This window comes from Onychomys torridus, chromosome 7, assembly GCF_903995425.1.
Source record: "Onychomys torridus chromosome 7, mOncTor1.1, whole genome shotgun sequence".
NCBI classification, from domain to species: Eukaryota; Metazoa; Chordata; class Mammalia; order Rodentia; family Cricetidae; genus Onychomys; species Onychomys torridus.
The window spans coordinates 74,281,211-74,296,732 of record NC_050449.1 but is presented as its reverse complement, the minus strand read 5'-3'; the positions used below and the strand labels follow the sequence as shown (position 1 = coordinate 74,296,732).

Below are 15,522 nucleotides of genomic sequence, written 5' to 3'. Positions count from 1 at the left end.
GATACTGGCATCCATGTCACTTTCTTGTGGAACTCAGAAACATCCTCCACCAGTCTCACAGCAGAGGGGAAGGGAGCTTCTTGGCACTTACCTGAACCAGAAAACCTCTATACTAACATATCATTTATCACAGCAAGTTGCAAGACCAAACCCAGTACCAAGGATATAAGATAAGGTGATTACCAGCAAGAGGAAGAGCCATTACATTGCAGTATGGGTTTTATACACCTTGACTTTCTATTTTCCATTCATTATATTTGATTGAGAATGATTTTTCATATTCAATTTTACCTCTCTTGCAATCTTCAAAGTAATTTTTAATGTTTATCATAACATGTTAAAAATATATTTAATTATTCCAAAACAAATTACCTGATTGTAGCATCTCAATACTGACTTACATAGCATTTTCTCAAATATTTTACATACTACTTTAAAATCAAATTTACTTTCTTTTTGGTTTGCAGGCAGTGTCTTCTGAGATTTAATGATGATTAATGCTTCAGTCTTTAGTTGTATTTTGTTACATTTGCTTTCTGTGTGGAGAGCACATATGTGTGGCCTGTGTATGTAGGTCAAGAGACCATTTGCAAGAGTCAGTTCTCTCCTTCAGTCAGGTGAGTCTTGGAGATGCAATTCATGACAGTTGGCTTGTTGACAAGTGCCTTTACCCTCTGAGCCATTGAGCTGGCCTGAAATACATTCATCTTTAGCAAACAATCCACTGAACTCCCCTTGATCGTGAGCTAGTTGTCTAGACTTCTAGAGTGTGTCATTAAGTATTTTTTGGTGTAAAGCTAATAGTAGCAAGCCATTGCAGCTTGGAGTTTTCTAGAATTTCCTTTACTTCCTCTTTACAATTAAATTGTTCTACTTCAACACTTAGTTTCCTATCACACATTGAACATGCTAATCCAAAATCTTCTGGATCCATTAATTAAGGCTTACAAGCAGTTCAGGTATCTAAATGTGGCTTGTTTCCTATATTTAAGTTGATATTCATCTTTGAATGTTTCACATATTTTGGCTTTTGTCTTGATGATCTCAGAGATTAATAAGAAGACTCGGGTTTGACTACAAATCCCCACAGAGGTCAGTTTCTAGTTAGATTGTCTCAATGGAGGTTTTGTTTTTCTTTGGGTACCCATGACCTTCACAAAGAGTATTTATTCCGTAATGAACTCTTTCAAAGAGGGTACCACTAGTCCTGAAGAGGATATATGTGGAGGGTCTAAGTTTTAGGGATAAGTTGGACATACGCTGTGTCTTTTGACTCTTAACAGTCCTAGGACACAAAATAAACAAAACAAAGTTATGGACAAGAGGATTTCCTTTGTGTAAACTTGAAATTCTGTTACCAACCTCTCTGGATACACAGCTTTTTGGCTATATTCTTGCCTTTTGAGAATTTTTATTTTCATTTCCTGCATCACAAATACATTTTCAGAGTGTTTTCAGGGGGATATGAGCAAGGAAGATAACAGCCACAGTGCACAAAATAGAAGTTAGTCCCTCGTGGCTTGCTAAATGAAATCATCACAAGCCAGAACTCGGCATTTAGCTCAATTGGAATCATATGAAGGAATAGATGGCATGTACTTTGGTAAGCACTTACATACAGTAAAAAAACTCATGCAGCACACTTTTATGCTTTTAAACTTCAGCCTTTATTTGATAAAAATACAGCTAAGCTCTAAGCTCAGTGTTTTCAAGGAATGCTGTGGCAAACGTGCTATGAGCTTTGGGACATTTCTGACAAAGAGGCTAAGCATTCTCTACAACTTCTTACTATCTGAACTATGTGTTTAAAGGAACCAGATAGGTTCAAATAAAATTTCAGATAAACTTCTTTGCCTAAAGTATCATCATTCTAAAACCAGAAAGGCAAACAGTTTCAGACATCATGTGTACCCTCAGGTTATGAACACACTATCCATCCTAGAGCCAGTGAATCAAGGAACTGAATGAATTTAAATGACAAAAGGTATTTGTAATAAATAATGCCTATTGTAAGAAGAGACTTATCTGGCATGGATGATGTCGAGTACAGATTTCATAGACAGTAAGAAGCTAAAGCAAAAGATGCCCCTTTTCCTAATACAGACAAGAAGAGAAAAGCATTAATATGTAATTGCCAAGACCATTCTTTTTTCATTTAAAAATAGTACCATGGCTTTGTGTGTGTGTGTGTGTGTGTGTGTGTGTGTGTGTGTGTGTGTGTGTGTGTTTCCTAGATGATTGGCTGCATCAAGATGAAGCTAAATACCTCCTTCCCAGACACTGTCAGAAACTTATTGAAGTGAACAATACATGCTAACTTGGTATTGTTTATGAGAAGCACAGGGCCACAGAAGTTGCTGGTGGTGCTCTGGGTGAAAAGTGGAAGGGTTGTGTGGCCTGAATCACTTGTGGGAACAATAAACAAGATTTTCCCATGAAGCAAGATGTCATGATCCATAGAAGAGGATGCCAGCTGGTGAGTAAGAGACATTCTTGTTATAGACCAGTGAGAAATGGAGAGAGAAATTGCTAGTCAGCGTGGAGACACATTGGGGATGAACATTCCTAGACTGAAAGATACTACTGTGTACTGGCAGTTGGCTCCCAAAAGAGCTCTCAGAGTCCTCACACTTTTCAGTCTCGCTAAAGAAGATAATGTCAGTCAATATGTTGTCAGAAATCCCTTAAACAAAGAAGGTAAGTAACCCGGCACTAAAGCTCCATGATTCAGCATCATTTTATTTCACTATCCTGCAACATAAATTCCCACTTTTCTTTTAAATAAACAATGCACCAAGAAAAACAAGGAAAAGGCTGCAGAATATGGTAAACTTTTGGCAAAAAGAATTAAGGAATACAAAGAAAAACATGAGGAACCAATGTCCAAAAGACACATAGGCTCTCCTTGCTAAAAGCTTCTACTTCTGGGTCCAGTTATAAGCAAGTCGTTCAGAATAACAAATGAACTATCAGATTTGAAAAAAAAAATGTGCTATGATTTCTTATTGCATCATCCTCCTGTCAGACATTTCTTGAACATATCCATGGGCTTGGCAGGTACTGTATTTTAGACAGCTCATGTATGAAGACACAGTTTCTCTCAGTCTTTTTTTCTTCTCTGGCCCCATCAGTCAATCTCTCTCTCTCTCTCTCTCTCTCTCTCTCTCTCTCTCTCTCTCTCTCTCACACACACACACACACACACACACACACACACACACACACACACACACACACACACACACACACACATATATATATATATATATATATATATATATTACAAAAATCTCTTTACTGTCATGTTAATTGTATTGTTACTGTTTCTGTGGTGGAATTTTTTTTAATGTTTAACTGTGAATTGCAACTTTGTTCTCTGTTTAAAGAATATTTACCTAGTTTCAGCCCACAAACAGAGATTGTTTTAGGATGACTAAAGAAACTTCCAGAAGGATAAAAGTTTGATATTTCTTGTCCCACTTTCAAATCCAAATATTGGCATTTGCCTCCTTGGAGAATGTTAGATCTTGAATCCAATATTTTATGAATAGTTTAAATCTGCTGAAAAGAGAAATATATCTGTCCAACAAACACACTGCTGGTCCCCAAATTAGACATCCAAAAAAATAACATCAATGTCTGCACAGATTTCAATCTACTTTTTAAAAACTTCTTATAGCTCTCATCCAGTTGAACATCAAATACTGGTATATCATACACCATGAGTAAACTTCAAGCCTTCACTCTTAACTCATCCAAAAAATCCCAAACAATTCCAAACTATGGTAATTAGGACCTAATATCTGTGTAGTCTGGTTATGTATGAAAATGGGCTACTTTTTTCTAGGGCTGAGTTTTATTTTTATTTTTCACTTTTTTCCCTTTTATTTAAAATAATTTTTTTTATTATGTGTTTTAATTTTATACATCAGCCATGGGTTCCCCTGTCCTCCCCCCTCCATTCCCATGTCCTCCAGGACCAAGACACCCCTGGGGATTCATTTAAACCTGGTGGATTCAGTACAGGCAGGTCCTGTCCCCTCCTTCCAGGCTGAGTATGTGTCCCTGTGAAAGCCAAGGTTCCAAACAGCCAGCTCATGCACTAAGGACAGGTCCTGGTCCCACAGCCTGGGTGCCTCCAAAACAGATCAAGCTATTCAGTTGTCTCACTTATCCAGAGGGCCTGATCTAGCTAGGGGCTCCACAGCTGTTGGTTCATCATTCATGGGCTTTCTTTTGATTGGCTATTTGTCCCTGAGCAAGAGATCCCAGCTGGATCAAGAACAGAAAGGGAGAACGAAGAATAACAGACCTTGATCAATGAAGACCACATGAGAACAGGAATAGGCAGAGTGTTGGAGAGGTCCCCAGAAATCCACAATGATATATCCTCTGTAGACTACTGGCAATGGTCGAGAGAAAGCCTGATCTGACCTAGTGTGGTGATCAGATGACTAAACACCCTAACAGTCGTCTTGGAACTCTCATCCAATAACTGATGGAAGTGGATGCAGAGATCCTCAGCCAGGCCCCAGGTGGAGCTCCAGGTGTCCAACGGTCGAGAAAGAGGAGGGACTACAAGAGCATGAATTGTTGAATCCAAGATTGCAAAAAGCACAGGGACAAATAGCCAATCGAAAGAAAGCACATAAAATATTTTTTAATACAATATATCCTGGTTTCAGTTTTTCCTCCCTCTATTCTTCCCAGTTCCTCTACTCCTGTCCAAGTCTACTCTTTCTGTCTCATCTGAAAAGAACAGTCTTCTGAGAGATAACACTGAAACATCACAAAATAAAATACAGTAAGATGAAGCAAAAAACATTCATATTGAGTTTGGACACAGCAACCCAACAGGAGGGAAAGAGTCCCAAGAGCAGGCACAAGAGTCAGAGACCAACTTGTTCTCACAGTAGGGATTCCTATAAAAATGCTAAGTTGCAGGCTCTAATGTATACACAGAGACCTGGTGCAGACCCGTGTAGGTCCTCTGCTTGCTACTGCAGTCTCTGTGAGCTCACATGCACCCTGCTTAGTGGATTCACAGAGTCTTGTTCTCCTGGTATCCTCCATCCACCCTGACTTTTGCAATCTCCATGGGATTCCCTGAGATCTGAGAAGAGGGATTTACATTTTTGACATTTGACTTTTTCCATCTTTACAAATGAAAACCTTTTAAGCAACCCTGTAAGAAAAATTGCTAAAAGGTTTTATTAATTAAAAAAACAAACAGTCAGATACTGGGGTGAAAATTGAGAGATCAGAGGAATATGACAAGCCAAAGCCTACCTCACCTTACTGACTCCTCAGCCACCAAAGAGACCTATTTCCTGTATGCCAATGCCTATATGCCTTTCTGTCTCTGCCATCTCACTTCTTCTCTCTGCCCAGCTACATCATTTCCTCTTTCTGCCCAGCTCTGTCACCCTCTGTCTGTCTATGCAGACCTCCAGACCATTATGGTTAACTAGTGTTGGAATTAAAAGTGTGTGTCACAATGCCTGGCTCTGTTCCCAGTGTGGCCTTGAACTCACAGAGATCTGGATGGATCTCTGCCTCCAGAATGCTAGGATTAAAGGCATGTGCTACCATTGCCTGACTTCTGTGTTTACTAGAGTAGTTGGCTTTTTCCTCTGATCCTCAGATAAGCTTTATTGGGGTACACAGATCAAATATCACCATACAAACTTTAGTTAATAATTTAAAATTACATGTATTTGTGGCATACAACATATTTTAAATCTTATATACAAGGAGGATGGATAAATAGAATGTCCATTACCTGACATTTTTCTCTATCAAAATAATTTAACTATGCTGCTTGGCACTGCCATGTACACAGCATACTGTGGTTAAGAACAGCCATCATGCTACACAGTGAAACACTTAAAATTCTTTCTCCCCTGTAACTTACATTTTATGTTCTTTAACCAAAATTCTCACCAACTTTGCCATCTCTCCAGTACCTTTAACTAATCATTCTGCATCTGCTTTCTGATTTAGTGGTTTTTTAGACTGAATCAATAAGTACTGTTCATCACTCAGTGCCTGTCTTATTTCGTATGGCATAGTGTTATGCAGTTTAATGAATGACAATATGTACTCCTTTAAAAACCACTCTCTTAGTTACCATTCTGTTGTGACAAATCACCATGAACAAAAGTTAACTTAGAAAAAAAAGAGTTTCGTTTGACTGCAATGATTTGAGGGATTCAAGAGTCCATCATAGCAGGGATGTATGGTAGCAAGTAGCAGTCATAGTGGCAGGATCCAGAAGCTTAGAAATCACATGTCCATCCACATACAGGAAGCCAAGAGTGAGCTGCAATCAGGTCAGGGTCATGAACTCTCAAAGTCTTGTTGATGTATTTCCTCTATCAAAATCACACCTCCCCATGGGAGGCCTTTCCTTGGGGGAGGTGGTAATGGGGTGGGTTAGGGAGAAAGGCTGAGGGGTAGGAGAAGAGAGGAGCAGAGGATCTGTGGTTGGTATGCAAAATGAATAGAAAATTTTTAAATAATAAAAAAGAAAAAAATTAAATATTTTTAAAAATTAAAAATTTAAAAAAAAACACCTGTACCTCCCTGCAGCCTCCCTAAGAAGGTCCAAGTATTCAAGTATATGAAACTGTAGGAAAGATGTTTTTATTCAAATGACTATGTTCTACTCCGTGGACCCCATAGGTGCATGGCCATATCACAATGCAAAATTCATTTAACCAATTTAAAAAGTCTCCACTGTCACACTATCAACACTTTCTAAAGCTCTAAAGTCCTTTCTGATATTTGAGACAGTCCCTGAATTGTAACCCCCCCCACCATGTGTCCTTGCTCTTGTCTACTTCCTCTCTATTGGAACAGGGGTGTATATCTGATGCCACAGTGTGTTGGAAGTATGTAAACAAGTACGTTTATTTCTGGGTCTATAATGATTCATTGGCCTGAGCTTGTTTTGTCCTAGGCCCATTATGCTTGGATTTCCACAGCACCTTGTAGAGTTTGAGAACAGACACCATCATGTCCAGCTTGGCTCATTTCACACAAGAAAGCTTAGGCTTTGGGGGGCTCTTGTGTGTCCATAAGTATTTTAGAATTATTTTTTCTATTTCTGTGGAAAAATATGTCATTGAGGTTGTTATAACTGTTGAACAAACATGGTAGGTCATACAAGATAGTATGGACATGCTGGCAATGTTAATTATTCTGAGACATGTACATAAAATGTCTTTTGGCTTGTTTCAATCTTCTTTAATTTCTGCCTTCGGAGTCTTATAGCTTCAAATGTATGAATTATGAATTATTCCAATGTATTTTATTAAATTAATTTATAAGATTTTTTGATCCAATATAAGTGTAATTTTATTTTCTGGATTGTCCTAACAGATCACATTGGCTTTCTTTTCCAGGGTTCCATGCTTTCATGCATTGGACAGTAATATGTTTTTCTGTTTCTGTTGACATGAATGGATTCCACAGCTCCAACTCATCTAAAATTGGTGTACAGAAAAAAAAATCACATATCTTCATTCTTGTCACATACTCCACAGTTGTACTCTAAAGACCATAAACTGATCTGCTTCACATGTTGCCACAGCTGTATCTTCATCTCTAAGCACCATGCAGCATCACCAACTTTCCCATCAGCCATGTGAGCTTTATCCACAAACTTCTGAACTATTTGAAGGAAGATTTTTCTTTATTTAAATCCTAAAATGTGTCCATGCAGAAGAAAGAAAAGTTGAATAATTATTTCACATTTCTAATAAAATGGATTAGTCATATCCTCATACCAAATTTTCTTTCAATTCCTAAGAGTGACACAAGCCTGAGCAGGAAGGATACTTTCTTCTTACCCTTACTCTTTATTCTTACCTACTTATTTTTAAATTTAATTGGCAAATAATAATTGTTTCTGTTCATGGTACAGTGTGAGATTGTGATGTATATGTATGTACATTATAAGATGATAAATCCAGCTGATTAACATATTATTTTAGATCAATGGAACAATGAATAGTTTAAAATATTTATTTAAATGAGATAAAATTTTCCAAAATTGGTCATTCTCAGAAAGAGGTACCTTTCCTTGGTACTGAGATTACATCATCTGGCAACTGAGAAGACTTTCACTTACAGGTGTCTGTCCTAAATTCCAAAATGAGAATTCTGTTTAGATACAATTTGGTCCTCTACTACAAGAAAGTATTTCCTATTTGTATTTCCATTGTATGGTATCCTCACTATTTTGAGTTAATTTTAAGTTATGGCCTTTTGAGTAGCAAAATCAGTGTTTTGAAGAACTTCATGGTGTAATTAGTACCAGACAGATAATGTGATCTACTAATTTTGAAATAGAGGGTATTTCTGTTTTGGTGTCATGAAGAACAATAGTGTTTCCTACACTACCATTGTAAATATTTGAAATAGTTCAGCTTACCTATACAGTTAGTCAATCTGCTTCCATCATTCTTCTGCAAGAAAAATCTAGAGCTCAATTCTACTTGATAAAATAAGGCCAAAGGAAATGTCAGTGGCAACAAGAAGACTGTCTACTTATTGTTATTTTCCTATATCCTACATTAGTCATGTGATATTCCAGGTTTCCAGAGTTTCGTGAGGAAAGTCATGCATAATAAAAGAATACTAAAGAACATTTTTAGTTCAGTACTAAATGTGTAATTACCAGAAAGTCAAAATTGAGTAAGGTTATGCCAATGCACTCATTCTTTATCATGAAGAGAAAATAAAATATTGAAGACGAGAAAGTACTAGGCACACTGTGATTTTTATTTTCTCCCTCAAGAAGTTTAGTAGAGTGTTCAACAGCAAAGCAGTGAAACAGATTGTTAATTTCATAATGATGGCCCCTAAGATTAAACAGCAATCATTATCCTTGGTTGTATAATTGCTAATTCAAAACCACCCAAAAAGAAAAGCCATCCTAACATCAAAATAATGGCCCTGGGGTAGCTTAATGGAACATCTTGCCTAGCTTCGTCAATTCTGATGTATATTGCATTGAGGAAATAAAGCCATGGGTTGAGAATTAATTGCAGGAAACATTTAGTTCATATTTTAAGAAACATATCATCATTTCACTATTATAGCTAACATAAGCTTAAAAGAACATCCTACTTCTTCCTATGTCTGACCTAATACAGAATTCATCACACTAAGTACAGTAATTTGTGCTTGAAATTTTTCTAATAAATATCAAGGCTAGTCTCTCTCTACTCTTTGCCTGTACAAAGCCATTACAATCTGCTGTTAATGTTTCACTGCATTTGAATTTTTTTCCTTTTGTAGATTTAACCATACATGGTAACGATTAACCAGCTGATACACAAAACAAGGCAGAATAATTGTAACAAGCAGTTGGAAGAATAGGAAGAGTATAGTCAGTAAACAATGATAACATTTTAGTAAGAGTTAACGGGGGACAAGCCCTGCCTTTTTCATCTCACAAGTCCAAAGGAACAAGGGCTTACAGATGAGATCAATGGTAGCAACCAAGGGTTAAGTTCTCCCTGGAAAACAGCAATGACAAATTCCCTTTTGTCCTGTAGGAAGGGTTAGAAGAATAACCATTAATTAATCACTTCCTTGAAACTAGAAGACCATATCTAAAAGTGATATATTTGAAATTGCATTATGTCTAATGCATATATTGGTGAGACAAATATATGCTTATTATGCATATATCTTGATAAAATATTATGTCTTGATAGAAATAAGTAAATAGTGAACTCAAGTAAAAATGAATAATCAAATTTAAATTTGAAGTGTCAGTATTAATTTAATAGATATCTAAATAGTATATATGCATATATATTTAAAGTATATGTTACATATCTCTGTTTATTGGCAATACAAAGAAAAATAATCACTGAAGAAATAGTGAGACACTCAACTGCCTATCCTAAATGTACTTTAGATGATAACATAATACTAAAGGAATGAAGATATTAAAACTTCTGTTTTGGAATGAAGAACCAACCTACAGGGCAGGAGAAAACGTTATCATCATCTGTCAGAGACCCAAGTTTCAGAGTGTAAAAAGAGCAACAACAAAAACAAAAACAAAAACAAACAAACCAAAACAGAAATCAACAACAAAAATATAAGTAATCTATTTAAAATGGAAAAAATAATCTTAAGGAACATTTCTCAAAAATTGCAAATGAATAATAAATAATGTTTAAATTTTCCATATCATAAATCATGAAAAAATGCAAATAAAAACTTGCCCAGTTTACAATGGCTACTGCTACAAAAATAGTGAACATCAAGTACTACCAAAGATGGTAAAAGAAGTCCTTATTCACTCTTTGGTAATGTAAGTTAGCATAATAATTATGGAAAACAGTTTGGAACTTCTTCAACAAACAAAAAGAAATGAATCATTGCATTATCTAGTTATCTCACTGCTTAACTTATCCAAAAGAAATGAAGCTAGCAGGTCTAGGAGAATCTATCTGAAGGCCCACAATTACTGTGGTACTATTCATGACAGTGAAGATAACGAATCATCCAAGATGTATAACAACAGATTAAGCAATAAAGTATTATTTATATGCATATACAGAAGAGTAATAGTCACCTACAAAGTAGATGAAATGCTATCATTTACAGCAGAATGGAGAGAACTGGAAGAAGTTATCTAAAGAATAAGATAAATACAGAAAGATAAGCACATCTATATTCTCTTTCATATATGGAATTTTTATAGTACTTTTATTTTATAATTAACTTAATTTCACATATCAGCCATGGATTCCCCCATCCTACCTCTTCTAACCACCCTCATATGTGGAATTAAAAAGAAAACGAAGGCATTAAAATGTTGACCTGAGACTAGAAGAGGGAACAGAAAGTCTGGAAAGCATGACAGGTTCTGGGAGGTGAGGAACAAAATCAGTTCAGGACATAAGCTTATAAGAAAGCATCACAGACAATTCCCTTAACCCATAAGAAAAATTCATGCTGTGTTGGGAGTCAAGTCATCTCAAGGAATGTCATGCTTGGACTACAGATGGGTCATGTAACAATATTTTCAACACACATGTGTGCACATTGTATATATGATGTATTAGTTTACAAGTCTATTTTACAACTGTATTTCATGATATTCTTAGTAGGAAGTATTTAACATGATTGGAAGCTGGTGATAACAGCAAACAATATTAATCCCTTTCTGTGTAAACATACCTGATAAAACCAGATCTAATAATAAATGAAGAACAAATTTTGAATTCTGAATATTCCCGTTTTTAAAACCTCTAAAGAAATTGTTAAAAATACAGAGTTTATATTTTCAGAATTGGATTAAATTGTGGATACTAAATGTTTATTGTTGCCTCATGTATGAAAAATCTGGGCCATGATTTTTGTATATGTCTTAGTTATGCCCTATTGTAACTTGTTACGCTATATTTGGTTGATATCCCCAGGAGGCCTGCTCTTTTCTGAAGGAAAATGGAGGAGGAGTGGATCTGTAGGAAAGGGAAGTCCAACAGTTGGGAGGAGTGGAGGGAGGGAAAACTATTGTCAGGATGAATTGTATGAAAGAAGTAGAAAATAATTATAGCTAGGCCCATGAAATAAAGAATGAGTTTATTAGAAGTCATACATAAAAATTAAATATCTGAGATAGACATACCGAGAGCTGCACATTCATAAGATAACCTTTTTTTTCTCATAGGAAAGAAATATTCCATAAGATTTGGAAGACTTTAGGCCTAAATTAATTTCTAGATATTAAATGCTAACCTTATGATAAGCCACAAATAACAACATTAAAACCATTAGCCGTGGATTCAAATTGGGTTGTTTTATTAGAATCCTTACGTGAAACAATGTGTGATATTGAATCTGCCTTCCAACCTACGAACCTCATCATCACCACTTCTCCTATCAGGCATCTGACGAGCATGTGCCTGGAGTTTTACCCTGTTTAAGTCACTTGATTAGCAACCAAGGCATGCCAATATATTTATGTAGCAGTTTCTTTATAAGGCAGGAATTATACAATGGAAAAGATAGAGTTGGACTATATTCTGAAAATGAATGAACAGATATGGTGCTATTCTTTAAGTGAAAGGCATAATTTGAAATTATTGTTTGATTTGATACTTCTCCTGAGGGTGCTTTTGTGTTTCTATATAAATAAAACATCATAGCTTCATTTGTTTCCAACAAGAAAACATCATTCTTGTTCAATACTTGGTGGCATGAATGTCACATCTCTCTAAATTATACTTTTTCCAAGATGTAGATAATTATGGATTTTATAAGTAAGTGTCTTGACACATCTCTTAGTAGATGTGGGTTTTGTAATACATTGAATATCTGCTTAGACTGCAGTCCACTAGTTTATTTTTTAGAATAAATTCTTAAATTAATTTTACTAATTGAGTTTTGCCAGAATATGAGATTTACTTGATATATAAAATACTTTTGCTAATTTTTTTAGGGAGATTGAATTTTGATGTAAAAATAGGCCTTGGTTTTACCATTTTTCATTTGGATACAAATGTCATGTGGAAAGGAGAAAAGCAAAATTAAGAAAAGCTGTGGGATTGAAGAGGAGAAACAGGAGAGGATAGTTGATGTGGATGAGGCAAAAGTACATGATGTACTTGGATAAGAATAGCTTTATGAAAACTACCATGTTGTACAATGAATATACACTTATGGAATATTTTGAAGGAAAAAAAAGGAAAAGCCAGATCTCAAGTACAAACTACAGGTTCTTCTCAATTTCCTCCTCATCTAGACTTAAAAATAAGACACAAAGCAATCGCTAATTGTATGAAAATGTGTATGAAGTCACAAGTGAGTACCACCTTCTTCACCCTGCTCAGGACCAAGATTTTCCTAATGAAAAGATACCCATCTTTAAATTTCTATGTAAAGGAATTTCATTCACATCAGAACTAGAGTTATTACAGCTTAAAACAAATATTTATACCCTACAGTCTTTATGAAATTGGCCAAAAATCCAGATTAATAGGTTTGCTACATTTTATTAAACAAGTAGAGTTTTATTACTCATAAGATTTCCTTCTGTTATTTTAAGCAATAGCACTGAATAGTTGCTCCTCTCATAAGATATATTAGATTTAATGCTCCATTAAAATAAATAACTACCTCAAGGGTCAGCTCTATTTCTTTTATTTTTCTACTTTTTTTTGACTATGGTATCTATATTATTATTACTATACTTCATTAATCTTAAATGGCACATTTAAAAAGACTTTTTTCTTAGGGGTTATTGAACTATTTAAATAGTCCAATAAGCCTAAGGAAATAGAATCAATCATTAAAAGTCTCCCAACCAAAAAAAGCCCAGGACCAGATGGTTTCACTGCAGAATTCTACCAGATCTTCAAAGAAGACTTAACAACAATTCTTTTTAAATTGTTCCACATAATAGAAGCAGAAGGAATATTACCAAATTCCTTCAATGAGGCTACAATTACCCTGATTTCTAAACCAAACAAAGATGCAACAAAGAAAGAGAACTACAGACAGATCTCCTTCATGAACACTGATGCAAAAATGTTCAATAAAATACTGGCAAACAGACTCCAAGAACACATCAAAACAACTATCAAACATAATCAAGTAGGCTTCATAGCAGGGATGCAAGGGTGGTTCAACATATGAAAGTCCATCAGTGTAATACATCATATAAACAAACTCAAAGAAAAAAATCACATGATCATCTCACTAGACACAGAAAAGGCATTTGAAAAAATCCAACACCCCTTCATGATGAAGGTCTTGGAGCAATCAGGAATACAGGGAACATACCTAAACATAATAAAGGCAATTTACAGCAAGCCAACAGCCAACGTCAAATTAAATGGAGAGAAACTCAAAGCAATACCACTAAAATCAGGAACAAGACAAGGCTGTCCCCTCTCCCTATACTTATTCAATATAGTACTTGAAGTTCTAGCCAGAGCAATAAGACAACAAAAGGAGATTAAGGGGATACAAATTGGAAAGGAAGAAGTCAAGCTTTCCCTATTTGCAGATGACATGATAGCATACAAGAATGATCCCAAAAATTCAGCCAAGGCACTGATACCTTATAAACATAAGTTTGCTTATAAACACCTTCAGCAACATAGCAGGATACAAGATCAACTCAAAAAAAAAAAAATCAGTAGCCCTCCTATATACCATAGACAAACAGGCTGAGAAGGAAATCAGATATACATCACCCTTTCAAAACCCACAAATGATATAAAATACCTTGGGGTTACTCTAACTAAGCAAGTGAAGGACCTATATGACAAGAACTTTAAGTCCCTGAAAAAAAGAAATTGAAGATGTCAGAAAATGGAAAGACCTCCCATGCTCATGGATAGGCAAGATTAACATAATAAAAATGGCGATCTTACCAAAAGCAATCTACAGATTCAATGCAATCCCCATCAAATTAACAACACAATTCTTCACAGACCTGGAAAAAATAATACTCAACTTCATATGGAAAAAAAAACAAACCCAGGATTGATCGCCAAAAGAATCCTATACAATAAAAAATCCTCTGGAGGCATCACAATCCCCGAACTCAAGCTCTACTATAAAGCTACCATAATAAAAACAGCTTGGTACTGGCATAAAAACCAACATGTGGACCAATGGAATCAAATTGAAGACCCTGACATTAACCCGCACACTTATGAACATATAATTTTTGACAAAGAAGCCAAAAATGTACAATGGAAAAAAGAAAGCATCATCAACAAATGGTGCTGGCATAACTGGATATCAACATGTAGAAGGCTGCAAATAGATCCATATCTGTCACTGTGCACAAAACTTAAGTTCAAGTGAATCAAAGACCTCAACCTAAACCAGTTACTCTAAACCTGATAGAAAAGAAAGCAGGAAGTAGTAGTCTTGAACACATTGACATGGGAGATCATTTCCTAAATATAACACCAGTAGCACAGACACTGATAGAAACAATCAATCAATGGGACCTGTTGAAACTGAGAAGCTTTTGTAGAGCAAAGGCCATGGTCAATAAGACAAAGTGATAGCCCACAGAATGGGAAAAGGTCTTCACCAACCCCACATCTGACAGAGAGCTGATACCCAGAATATATAAAGATCTCAAGAAATTAGACATCAAAATGTCCAACGGTCCAATTAAGAAATGGGCTATAGAACTAAACAGAGAATTCTCAACAGAGGAAGCTCAAATGGCTGAGAGACATTTAAGGAATTGCTCAACATCCCTAATTATCTGGGAAATGCAAATTAAATTGACTCTAAGATACCACCTTACACCTGTCGGGATGGCTAAAATCAGAAACACAGAAGACAGCTTATGCTGGAGAGGATGTGGAGCAGGGGAACTCTCCTCCACTGCTGGTGGGAATGCAAGCTTGTACAGCCACTTTGGAAATCAATATGGCTCTTCCTTAGAAAATTGGCAATCCATCTCCCCCAACACCCAGCTGTAGCATATACCCAAGGAATGCTCAATCATACCACAAGGGC

The 15,522-nt window shown here is 35.9% G+C and overlaps 1 pseudogene; it reads left to right on the top strand.

Annotated features, from left to right (window-relative positions):
• The first annotated feature begins 2,252 nt into the window (after positions 1–2,252).
• LOC118587619 lies at positions 2,253–2,965 on the top strand (annotated as a pseudogene).
• The last annotated feature ends 12,557 nt before the right edge of the window (positions 2,966–15,522 follow it).